Source organism: Schistocerca piceifrons, chromosome 6 (assembly GCF_021461385.2).
Source record: "Schistocerca piceifrons isolate TAMUIC-IGC-003096 chromosome 6, iqSchPice1.1, whole genome shotgun sequence".
Lineage (NCBI taxonomy): Eukaryota > Metazoa > Arthropoda > Insecta > Orthoptera > Acrididae > Schistocerca > Schistocerca piceifrons.
The window spans coordinates 546,829,383-546,843,210 of record NC_060143.1 but is presented as its reverse complement, the minus strand read 5'-3'; the positions used below and the strand labels follow the sequence as shown (position 1 = coordinate 546,843,210).

Below are 13,828 nucleotides of genomic sequence, written 5' to 3'. Positions count from 1 at the left end.
CTTCCTGGCAGATTAAAACTGTGTGCCCGACCGAGACTCGAACTCAGGACCTTTGCCTTTCGCGGGCAAGTGCTCTACCAACTGAGCTACCGAAGCACGATTCACGACCGGTACTCACAGCTTTGCTTCTGCCAGTATCTCGTCTCCTACCTTCCAAACTTTACAGAAGCTCTCCTGCGAACCTTGCAGAACTAGCACTCCTGAAAGAAAGGATATAGCGGAGACATGGCTTAGCCACAGCCCGGGGGATGTTTCCAGAATGAGATTTTCACTCTGCAGCGGAGTGTGCGCTGATATGAAACTTCCTGGCAGATTAAAACTGTGTGCCCGACCGAGACTCGAACTCGGGACCTTTGTCTTTCGCGGGCAAGTGCTCTACCAACTGTTTGGAAGGTAGGAGACGAGATACTGGCAGAAGTAAAGCTGTGAGTACCGGGCGTGAGTCGTGTTTCGGTAGCTCAGTTGGTAGAGCACTTGCCCGGGAAAGGCAAAGGTCCCGAGTTCGAGTCTCGGTCGGGCACACAGTTTTAATGTGCCAGGAAGTTTCAAATGCTGCATTGTTTCACGGCTGTAAAACGTTCATGCTGTGCTAGTTCTTCTTCCACCCCTAAAACTTTTCAGCAAAACTATTCAATGAATAACACGCAAAAACAGCTTGGATCGATCTAGCAAGAAGAAAGTAATTTTGATGCCCTCTGGAAGTATAGTGAAAAATCGGTGCTTGTTGCACATATACTGTCTGAGTTCTGAAACTCAAGTGTCAAGTATACTGTGGTTCCTCTGTCTCCAAGCAAATTATTCTTTGAGGGTAGGTTTTTCCTGTTTTAGCTTTGGGTGCTTTTACTCACATAGAGGTATGTTTCTTCATAGGCTATTCATCTGAATACTGAGTTCTCGTATTTAAAGAATTCAGTGCTAAATTGTTTTCTCTTTCGTTTGCTGTGGAAGTACCTGGCACAGCTGAGGCCAATTGTGCACGTTTTTTGTAACGTGTCTTTTAACTATCTGGCAAAATTTAAGACCTAGCAAGATATTAATTTCACATTCACTCCAAGCCGAAAGCGGTAAACCGCGTGGGCCAACTGAAACGATGCCCAGGCGCCGAACAAAGACCGGGAAAACCGGGGGTGAGTGGGCGGGACTTGTTGCGGGTGAAATCCTAGCGCTAACGATTCCTAGAAAAAGAACAGTTCCTAACACATAACGCTAAGATTTTAAGTTTCGAGTATAATGTGAGTGTTTATAGGTACATCTCTGATAAGACCGTGTGTTATTAATTCAACAGGAGTAATGATATCTTAAAGTGGATTACCTAATGGTACTTATATGGGTAATATATAATCACTTATAGCCAATATGAGAGTAAAACAAAAAAAAAATCACGAAGTATTCAAAATAATAAATGAAAGCGAAACAGAAATCTGATGTCTGTTAGTTATAATTTGGGCGAATTATCATCAAATTAATCGCTTAATATAATCTGGTCTTTCAGGAAAATATTACACATGACAAATAATGCGGTTAGAATTGTTATGTTGTTAATGAAAGCCCAGGTTGCATCAGAATAGATACGCTTATTTGTTTACAATGTTCTTAACCAGCCCTAAAGCAATGAAGAACATAAAAATGATAATGATCACAAATCGATTACGAAGCCAGTGATACATTTCCATACATGACGCATGATGTATTTCATTATTACAGAAGTTGTATCTGTTCGTGTCAACATGCTTAGCTGAATGGTTGCGTGCTTGCCTCCCATGCACTGGGCCTGGGTTCGATTTCCGGCCGGGTTGGAGATTTTCTCCGCTCGTTGACTGGGTGTTGTGTGTATCCTCATCATGTCATCCTCATCACCGGCGTGTGAGTCGCCCATCGTGGTGTCGACTGTAGTAAGATACGCACATGGCGGCCCAACTCCCCGATGGGGCCTCCCGGCCGGCAATGCCATATGATTATTTCGTTTCATTTGTACCTGTTTGTGAAGATAGGAGTTGGTGAACTGCAGCCCATGAATTATTACTGTAAGAGAATCCTACAAGAGAATGAGTAATTCCCTTCAAAATTACATACGAGTTATTTATTTACTTTCAGTTTATCTGTAGTGATTTTGATGCATTATGGTAGAAAATGTGTCCTAGTAGGAGGATTTTGTTGTAGATAACTGGTCCTGTGAAGAGGCAAAACAAGGACTGAAGAAGAAAACAAGAAGAAGGAGAATGAAATAGTCCTTTATTATAGTCTGTGAGTAATTATTGTAGGTGCATCCAATTGTGGTAAGGCAAATGTTCATATGACGCTGCTAACACACGTACATGGAATCCGATTTGAACATATATTGTTAGATAAAATTCAACAGTACTCATATGTCAACCGAAACAGAATTATTTTCGAATTTGGTCTTGGTTTTCCTCAGCAACATCGTCAAATATGAACAGAGTGTTTAGCTTTACTTTTTCAAGTGGGAGGATGTCACTGCTTTCACTGAATGTCGTACATGTAACGCCTTTTACACCGCGTAGGATCTCCTCTAACAGCTGATACTTGGGCTGAAACAGTGTCTTTGAGACTACACAAATATGTTCAAATCGGCTTCCATGTACGTGTGTTAGCAGCGACATAAGAACATTAGCCTTACCACAATTGGATGCACCTACAATAATTGCTCACATACTATAATGGACTGTTCCATTCTTCTTCTTCTTCTTCTTCTTCTTCTTCTTCATTCCTCGTTTTGCCTCTTCACACGACCTAAATCGTTGTGCCCTGCCGTGATACCGACTACGTGAGGTACCGAGAGGTAGTGGGCATATATAGAAAGATACACTTGTAAGAATGGTAATAATACGTGTTGCCACAAAAGCTCCATCACTTAACCACCTGAGCTATATTTGCTACACCCTGAATTCATCTATATGCATATTATTTGTTTAAATATCGTTCGTCGGAGGTAGTATTTCAAAAATATCATCAGACTCTTTCTGTATCTGCTTTGCAGCTGTACAGTATCTCCCAAATAAAGCTTTTTGATATGTAATAAAGTCCGCGTGTATCTCCTTCAAACCGATGGGAAACTCACAATACTCTGATTTTTCACACACACGCATTTAACCTGTTTCTCTTTCGGCTCTGACTTCATGCAGAAACAAAGGTACTGTTCCAAATCATCAACACGTACAGGGTGATTCAAAAAGAATATCACAACTTTAGGAATTTAAAACTCTGCAACGACAAAAGGCAGAGCTAAGCACTATCTGTCGGCGAATTAAGGGAGCTATAAAGTTTCATTTACTTGTACATTTGTTCGCCATTTCAGCCAATAAAGTTTTTGGTCCCTTTTTCTTCGAAGGTGCTACTGTAACTGGACTACAGTATCTGGAGATGTTAGAGAATTGGCTGTTCCCTCAGCTCGAACAAGAAGCACAACAATTCATATTTCAGCAGGATGGAACGCCACTACATTGGCACTTATTTGTCCGTAACTACCTGAACGTCAACTACCCGAGGCGATGGATCGGCCGCCAGGCAGCCCGTGACAGAGCACGTCATCACTGGCCTCCAAGAAGCCCTGATCTTACCCCCTGCGATTTTTTCTTATGGGGGTATGTTAAGGATATGGTGTTTCGGCCACCTCTCCCAGCCACCATTGATGATTTGAAACGAGAAATAACAACAGCTATCCAAACTGTTACGCCTGATATGCTACAGAGAGTGTGGAACGAGTTGGAGTATCGGGTTGATATTGCTCGTGTGTCTGCAGGGGGCCATATTGAACATCTCTGAACTTGTTTTTGAGTGAAAAAAAACCTTTTTAAATACTCTTTGTAATGATGTATAACAGAAGGTTATATTATGTTTCTTTCATTAAATACACATTTTTAAAGTTGTGGTATTCTTTTTGAATCACCCTGTATACTGGGCACACGGAGAAAGTTTACGACTTTATTGTGTGCGGAGTCTATGCTTGACAACCACCAACTCAGTCTCTCCAGTGCAGGGCGTAACGCAGTGTCCACATCGTGTAAGTTCATTACTGACGCGTGCCGTAGACGAGCACACTTCTCACCTGATTTCACACATAGTGCAGAGTCATCATACAGTGTTGTAATAGACAGTGTCACTCCAGTAAGGCGAATGTCCGGGGAGGTACGATTTGGGTAATACTCTGAGGTCATCCGCTGATTGATGTAGAGCTCTGCACGACCTATTTCGTCCCAGTCGAACTCAGGCACTTTAACACCCTTCGATTCATTTTCAAATTCTGTCCACACATGCAAACCCCAGTCTTGAAGTGCTTCTATACCCACATTTACGCATTTCGTTCCACTAGCACCCAAATTGTATATAGAACTGAAAAGCGTGGACACACTGGATACGTTCTTATCCACTCTGTTCCTGCTCTACCACAGGGATGTTCTGTTGGGGAGATTGTATGTCAGTTCAGTGACCAGCACCGTAATCCACTTTCCTTTGTAGGAGCATCAGCAGTACTTTTTTTGTCGATCGTTGGGTTTGGTCATTGCGGACGTCACATGACATTCGTTAAAGTTCATTTGTTGATCCTTCCACTCAGTTTTTAATTACAGAAGCATACCAGCTCTCTGACCGAACACGCTGAGCTACCGTGCCGTCATACTTGAGCCGTTGCGAACAGACCGCGCATCCTCATGACGAAGATCGGTGAATTGAACAGACAAGAACAGCTGCTTGTCCTGCTCTAGTAAGTGAGACAACCGAAGGAGTCCTGCTATGAAAAGAAATTACACCGCAGACCACCACTCCTGGTCCTGAAGGAAGCCAACAGCCGTAATTTATATATTAATTTTATGTACCTAACAGTTTCGGTACGCCGCTATACACGTAGCTAATTAATCACCTAAACGCTTGTGCTATTGTAGGGGCAATTGGTTAACGTAGACATCTTCTCGGTGGACTTGGACCCTTCGCACCTCTAACTCACTCATCCAATTTTTCTGAAACTCTGATCATTTGTTTGTCTGCACATGTATGTCAGATCTGCCGATTTCCGTCCCATTTGGGTAATTCCCACGTCGTGCGTCGGTATTTTGTTTTATTTTAAGAATGTAAAATATAATGGAGATGTGAATGCGTGTCCTAAATTCTTTAACGGTACAATGGCGCTTTCGTACCAAATATCAGATAAAAGCTCCAACAGATGAAAAGAATCTACTGGTAAATCTACACATTCCATAACACTGGTAGTTCATGAACTGCAAAAACAAAAAAAAACAAAAAAAGGGAGGACGCCCAAGACGATCAGCAGAGGAGGTGGAGTGTCTGAGGGAATCATTCATGAGAAGCCCGAAGAAATGAACGGCACGTGCGAACAGGCAACGGCTGAATCTGCAGTCGGGACTCTGGTCGTCGGACAACGAGCTCCAAAGACTCGACACTGTGCAGTACAAAGCCTTGCGTATGGTTATCGAGGCATTCATGTCAACCCGAATCAAGGCGCTACTCGTGGGAGCGAATGAACCACCGTTAAAGCTGCGACGAATATTCCTTTGCACAATATTCCTCCTACGGCTCTATTTGAACAAATATGGGCCCCTTGACGAAAAATTTTGGAAATTAACATCCTACAAGTTACAGAAGGTATTAGCTAAACAAACAGCTTTCACCCGCCGCTGCAGAATATATGGAGAGGCAGGTATTAAGGCAACGAGTGGAAAAGTCCTCTTCAGTCGCAGTACAGCACGTCATACGGAACGTAGGCTCTACAGATTTAATCCAGGACCACTTTAACGTTTCAAAATAAGGACCCATATATCGCAACGGCAACTAGTACGATGCGTGCGTGGTGTATACAGATTGGTCCCAATCTAGTGACAGCGCTGGCAAGGTACCCCTAAGCAAACGACAACGCCTATACAAGCTGGAACCACACTCCACTACTATGACAGCCGAGCTGATTACCAATTCGGAAGCCCAGCTATTCGTATAGGCGATCACAGCAAACACAATAGTCACAACCTCTCATAGTATGTCAGCCATACTAGTCGTACAAACTCCATAATTGTAGCTATTATCGACGTTGTGTTTCAGGTGCAGAGGTACTGTAGCAACATCGTGGTGGTATGGCTGAAAGGCCACTCTGGGATACCTGGGAATGAACATGTCATAACAAAGCAGGCATCTCTACATGTGATAAACGCCCTCTCACGTATGATACCCATGCTCAGAGAGCGGTTGTCGTTGGATTGGCAGGAGGAATGGTTGAAAACATTAAAATCTAAGGCAGCCACTATGTACTAAATCATCCCAAGAGTTAAGAGTACTGTCGTACAATAAGACACAAATGTCGAGAAGCTTCACCGCAGTTAAAGTACGAATGAAATTTTGTCGTTGGAAGTTCAACAAATATCTCTATCGGCTCAACTTAAGCGCCAAAGCTATGTCTATTCGCGGAGCGAAAGAAGACTCAGACCACATATTCCTACAATGTCCATGCAACGCATATGACGGAAACGTACTTCCAAGTAATCTCCTGACTCTTGGGAATCAATTCCCAAGCAGCCTCCTACATCTTGCTAGCATCCAACGATATAGCGGTGCCTAAAATACTGTTCGTGTTTGTCAACAGTGCCAACATCCCGATATAGCTCTCTGTGCTGCTAGTCGGATGGTCTTCATAATTGGAATGCCTGGGAAAGCCATAGCGTAACTGACTGACTCTTTACCACATGCTACTCAGCAGGATATGGAACCCTCAGCCTATAAATGTAAGACAGCATGTACCTACGTAGGTACGTGTCTACTTACTTGTGTATCTATCTGTATGACTCTAATACCAAAATCCGTTTCTTTCAGAGGCACCCACATGCCTTGCTCATACTGTGGCATCAAGCAGTCAGGCCTGCAGGATGAGTGGTCTGCCAAGCGAGTGGATTCATTCTTATTTATCGAGTAACACGAACTCTCGTACTCACAATTTAGTTACAAATTATCCTCCTGTATGAATAATACGCAACGGAAACGCACATCTGACTATCAGTAATTTACAGAACTCTATGACTGTTCACTACGCACTGGCAGTACCACATTTTCTTTCTTTTTTTTTATTTAACGGCTTTTATCAGCACGTGGCCATCGCACTGAATATGAGTGGCGCACACATTATAAATTCTGGATATCATGACAACATACAATTTGAAGGAAAAGGCCACCAATCTTTTTCTTTTCACTATCTTATTTATTCCGATAAATTCTATAATCTAAACACACAAATTCCATATCCTACAACAATAGCACGTAAGAAATTGTGCCCAGTGGGCATGGCTTTACATTGGTGAATCTCTATATTATGGTCTCGTAATTATTTAACGCTACAGTGCACTTTCTGGATAGGATGGTGGATCTTTTATTATTTCTTACACTTCGACCCTCACAATCATCATCACGAAACTTTCCTCCAGACCGAGCAGTACAGAAGGAACAAGCATAACCCACTACCTCTGAAACTACCTTGCTACTCTCCCATACAAACCACACATACTTAAATTTCATGAAATACATCACACCGGCAACATACAATTAATATTACCTGCCTGACATTTAATTCTCCCCACAAAAGTTCCTGAAATAGAGAAATTATTATTTCAAACTACTCTTAAATATTCCACATGCATACCATGTCTCCACTCTTTTGTCTTTACGGAGCACAACTCAGACAGGTCTTAACAGCACAAGATCCAGCGGCAGAGTGCTGTAACGTGGCCGTTCTTCAGGTCATCTCGCACCTCTGTCGAAGTGGGGGAGCACCTTGCTACCGTATTGGTCAGCCACATTTCAGGTGCTCAAAGCTCAGGTAAATTTCATCTCTTTGGTCCCACCAAAGGTGACCAAAGGATCGTCTCAAAGATGATCATATATTCGTATTCACTATCTGCAGGTAGCAGACGACCATACATTCATTCATTTCACTGATCTCACCAAACTGGATGTAGGGATTTATTTTGTGGGAGTGCACATGTGATCAATTAAATAAATAAATTGTCATTCTTTCCCACACTGGTATCCGGCTTCACTGTATTAATTGAAATTGAGTTATTATTAGAAAAAATATGTTGTTCTGACAAAAATAATGAAGTACGTTGTACCTATTTTCAATGTCGGGCAGTACTGTACCCTTTCATCTTGTACACAGTCCTAATGTTCTATCTAGATGGTACTTATAGACCTGCACAGATATTCATTTCTCTGCCCACTGCTTTTGAAACTTCTTACAGAACAAGGAAAAGAACATTTTATTGCTAATTTAGATATGTAGTCGATATTATGAACTGAAGTCGGAATATCCCATTACTTACTGTGTTATTAGTAGGATATTTCTAGCAGTCTCTGTGTATCCTGTGTTACATTTTCGTCTTGTTTACTCGTTTCAGTATGCTGTGGAAGTAAAATTTGCTTTACGCCAAAATCTGTCCTTCATTAAGGCTACGTAACTTGTATCTAGGTACGACGTAAGCTAATGTATGCTCTGAACTGTCAAAAAAACTGTAGTGTGTTTCCAGTGTCGAGGTGGCTGTGTGCGCACGTTCGTGAGTCATTAAATTGACCTGTATGGACATTCTACACAAATCTTTGCATGCAAAACAGTATCGGCTGCATTTGTTACTAGCGCTAACTACTTAGCACAATGACCTTCATTTTGATTTTTGTAATGGCTTGCAGTACCTACTGTAGAAAAATGGTTTTCCACAGAAATTGGTTTCCAGTGACGGATCACGTTTCATGTGCCTGGAAAAGCGAAGCGTCATAATGTACGTATTTTGGGTCCAGACCATTCATATGGAGCTGGGGAACAAATTCGCTATTCACTTAAAGTTAACGTCTTTTGTGCCCTGCCCTCTCCGATGGTTTGTGGGCCATTCTTTTCTTCTTTTTTCGGAGAAAACTGTGGTTGTTGCCGTGTATGTGTACATGCTGTAGCAATAGATTATGCCTCAAGCACAACAAATCAATGGACACTTCATTTGCAATAAGCTGGGGCTCCATCACATCTTCTTTCAGATGTGCCTGATTACCCCGACACTGAACAGCCTCAGCGTGAAATTAGATGTGCTTCCTATCACAACTCTTCTCTTCTTGAATGATCCACATCGTCACCTGACTTAACCCATGGGATTGCTTCTTACTGGGTTAGGCCAGATATCGTGATATCCTACCTCTGCTGCTACGTAATCTGGAAGAGACGCAAGAAACGACTATTAATACGGTCGCTGATACCATGATGTGTTTGGATGCATGTAGCAAGAGTTTGAACATCGTACTGATGTTTGGCAAGTAACAAATGGTGTCCATAATGAGCACCTGTAAAGTGAGTTAAGAACTCTGACCACTGATATGTGTCTAGTTTCTGCATGTATTATAGTTTCCACGTAGGCATCTTCTGAAATCCTAGAGGTATTTATGAGAAATCCTGTTTACATTCGACATTCTCAGTGATTTCTCCGTCTGTCAGCACATTACTTTCCATTCCTTTGCTCAGAAATTTAGTTTCCTTCAGTTTGGCCTTATGCCAGCTATTTCACCTCATTTACATTTTTCCAGTGTACATTTCAGTCTCTTTTTCACCGCCTCCTACAAATGTTATGTCATTTTCACATCTTAAGGTGTTTATTAACCCTCTTTCCTTCCCCTCCCCACAGTTTTCATTCTAGTTTCCCTATCTATTATACTTGTAGTTATCATTATGTATCCACCAAACAAAACGAAAAGAAACCAGGACAGTGTACATCCCTGCCTGTCTCCTTCTCCTACGTGAAAAGTTTCTCTACTGCATAAGACTCTACTAACATGTTAGTATGGGGACAGCGGCGGTGAGGCCCCACGTTGAATTGTTGCCAAATTTATTCCAGATGGCAGATCCAAGATGGCAGCGATAGATGTGGCAACATCGCAATGACGTCATGGAGGGAAGCTCAAATTTTGGCAGGAAGATAGGTCAATTGGGCTACATCACTAACCTAACTCCTTCCCCTTCCCTCCCCCAGAAAATGGCGGGTAGTTCAAATTCCAGCAGGACAATGCAACACACCACAGTTACCTCCACTAACCTAAGAAAATGGCGGGAAAATAAGTCACTTGGGCTACCTCCACTAAGTCGTCTGACCTCCACCTCTTCCTAGGAACCGGTAGAAAAGGACTCAGCCTATGCTGGATGGGATGGACATAAGTCTTTATTTTGCAGGAAGTCTTTATTTAAACAATCTGAGGCAGTAGCTCCATCCAGCGTGTTCACCAGGAGGTCTGGAGTCTGACTGACCTAGTACACAGTACTGCCACCAGAGGTCACCACTGCCCTCCTGTGACGTAGTCGAAGATGGCGGTCTGGAGGGGGAAAATGGAAGGAAAAGGACTCAGCCAGTGCTGGTCTGCTGAAGAGAGGGAGGAGTGTACTTTATTTATTTTGGAACAGTTTATTTAGGGATTGATTTTATGTAGTTCATTTATTACACGGATACAAAACACTTGCTCTGACGTGCTTGGGGTCACAATACACAGTTTACAGACCTGCAAACTGGTTGTAAATCACCGGAATAATGCGGTACACTGATGTGCAGACACACACACTTATTAAAAACTGTCAAAATAATGCACACAATTTATTTAGGGGCAGATTTCATGTAGTTTACTTATTACACTGGTACAAAACACTCACCCTTCCACGCTTGAGGTAGTAGTAAATAGTCTACAGACCTGCAAACTACTCATAAATCACCGAAATAATGCAGTACACTGATGTGCAGAGACGCAAACAACTCCTAAATTGTCAAAATAGTGCATGTAGAAGGCTCTCCAAACATGCTTGCTAATTGTCAACTGTCGAAATCATGCACTGCACAGCCTGTACACTTGTTCATAAAATAATGCAACAGACACGAAAACAACTTGTAAATTGTCAAAAAATAATGCATGTGTAACGCTATTCGAGCATTCTCACAACACTTAAACTCCCTAAAATAATGTAGTGCATTAACACGCACTGCACGTTAAACATGCAACGTATCAGTGAACTGTTCCAACGCGTTCTCTCGGTTTGCAGGGCCAGCTGGACGCAAGCCATCGCCGAAGCACAAGCCATTGCTATCGCGTCACTGCAGACGGCACATCAAAGTCCCGACTATTTTCTGGTACACAGTTAGAGCTCTTCGCGTGTTATACTGACGTCGCATGTCTATGTAAATAAGCACCAAGTCACCCTCTTGACCACTCGCACGTGTTCACTGTTGCTGGTGCAATCCCTCTCTCTACCTGCGGTCCAGCAAAGACCTAATTGCCGAGCGACACACCCTTTCCGACACCGGAGAAATACATTCCATTGCTTCCCAGAATAACACAGACTGCATTGTTCCTAGCGATCCTATTGGGACATAGAAGCTGCGTCTAGCCATGCACACGTTTACCAGACAAGCGTGGATGATGCATCACCGTGAAATGCTTTCGTAACTTCATACTATCGCAAGCGCATTTAAAAGGTTCACCATGTTATACTGATGTCACATGGCTGTGTAAAATAAGAGGCACATCGATCTCCTGGAAATTGTATAGTGTCCCAGAAATAGTTAATGGTCGCTTTTGTAGGAGCTTTCGTGATGTCTCAGCATGTCTGCATGGAAATTCTTGGCCTATCAGAACCTGTTTACGAAACTAGCGCAGAATAACGCCGAATGCATTCCACCTGATGGTCCTAAAGAGGCACCCCGTCCATCACATGTTTCCCTTCCAGGAAATCGTTAAGTCCTGCTTTCAATAAACATCTCTGAAATGCAAACGTTCTCACCTCTATGTAGAGGCTCCTACAACCCGGCACAAAGGCTATCTTGTGAATGAATGGAACGTTATAATTGTCTCTTATTGAATTTACCCACTGAATTCCTGAAGCTGCCAGTGTGTAAGCATTGTCAGCACTTCTTTTTTCCTTTCTGCAGACAAGAGTTTCAGCAGAAAAAAGCTATTTTGTACAGATCACTATATTGCACCGACAATTAAACCCTGCAAAGTGACCTACAGATCGTCAAATACGGAAAGACTCATACTCAATTGCACCACTCTGCCACCGAGGGTGGGAGATTGAATACTACAATGCGAAACTGATCTCCAACCCCGTAATATATCACTGCGTACTGTGTCGATGTAGTAAACATACAATTCGTATCTTGCACCATACAAAATCACCCCTTTTACATAACTCGTATAGCTATCGACCGCCAGACACTCGTACATATACCACAAAGACACACAGCATAAGCATAAGCATAAGCAGCGTAGTATACTCCTCACTGCACTAGACATTTTCCACGAGATCGGGCAGTCATCCACCCCCCATGCACGACCAGAGCGCCCTCAGTGGACCGAAGTCATTTTCAGAACTGTTCTACAAATTCAGGTTCGGCTCTCCTCAGCAAAAACACGTTACTGTTTCTGGTCGCGACCTGCTTGCTTTTCTACACCCATCTCCAGACTCTGTGATTACAAGAACTTACGTAACTTCGCATGGTTTGCAAGAATAACATACCATTTAGACGATACTTCTAGATTTCAGCCACAGAGCAATATCGCCTGCATAGCAGTCTCACTCGCACAACATAATCCTGAAGATACAGAATGGAAATTATTTCTCTAGAAACCCGTAACGTTAGTGAGGCGAAGCATGCTGTAAACCAATGAGTAAACTTATCCCTTCTGTGAAGACCTTTACTTGAAAACTCGGAAAAATTGGGGAAACTAATATTTTCACTAGCGAATACTGATGTCGGTGATGTAACAGATTCCAAATCATCCCTATAATTTACAAAGTCAACGAAGGTGTTTCTCATGTCTAGAGAACCAGCAAACGTTTCTTCCACCTATCTTACACCTGCTAGAAGCACATACCACAGTTGATGTTCTCTCAACCAAATAAAGACAGGAAATGTGAAGAAGCAGTCAAACGGACAATTTACATGGGAGGGAACAATGGTGCAACACAAACACACGTCCATATTGAAACTTCTCAAATTTCCACGCGATCACGAGAGCTGTCCAGCACATACTAAGCATTAGTTTACTATTCAGCCGTCTAGAGGACGTCAACTACATTGCTGCACCCCAACAGACTTGTCCATTTGGACAGCTTCTACCGTTAACTGGAAACATGAATCATTTCCGCCATAGGTCACCAGCGCTGCACGCCAAGCACGCATAGGCAGAATCATCATCCTAGGAAGCCAGCCACACACACACACACACACACACACACACACACACACACATATATATATATATATATATCACTGCACTTATAATTAAATATTACGATCGTGCTCTCAATTGGGCGCATTCGACAGTGAGCGAAGTATCGAAAATACACCCTGCTGACGGCTGTGGCTCTGGAAAAAACAAGAAAAACAAATATCTTTAGCATTCTTATGACTTGACATACTTTCCCGCTCACTATCACAGTATTCCACGTCAAATCCATACCTTCCTTATGACTGGACATAGTCATTTCCTTTGCACATGCCAGAGCACACACACACACACACACACACACACACACACACACACACACACACACACACAAACACAAACATACACACATGCACATACACAGACATGCAGGAAAAAGAGAAAATGCACTGCAGTTGTGAAATATGTAGGTGGAGGCGACTGAATGCATTCGAGTACAGTGCTATACTCTGCCTCCCGATCAGAGGATTTGCGCCAGCTGTTGGCAGCTGCACTACATTTACGAGGAATTTTAGAACACGGAACGAGAGGTGATGTAATGATCGCATGGGTAGAAGTGACATAAGAAAAACAA

At 42.6% G+C, this 13,828-nt stretch overlaps 1 non-coding gene across 1 annotated transcript; it reads left to right on the top strand.

Annotated features, from left to right (window-relative positions):
* Positions 1 to 447: 447 nt before the first annotated feature.
* Positions 448 to 522, top strand: Trnas-gga. The gene has a single exon. It is a non-coding gene; the product is annotated as a tRNA-Ser (tRNA).
* Positions 523 to 13,828: the final 13,306 nt, after the last annotated feature.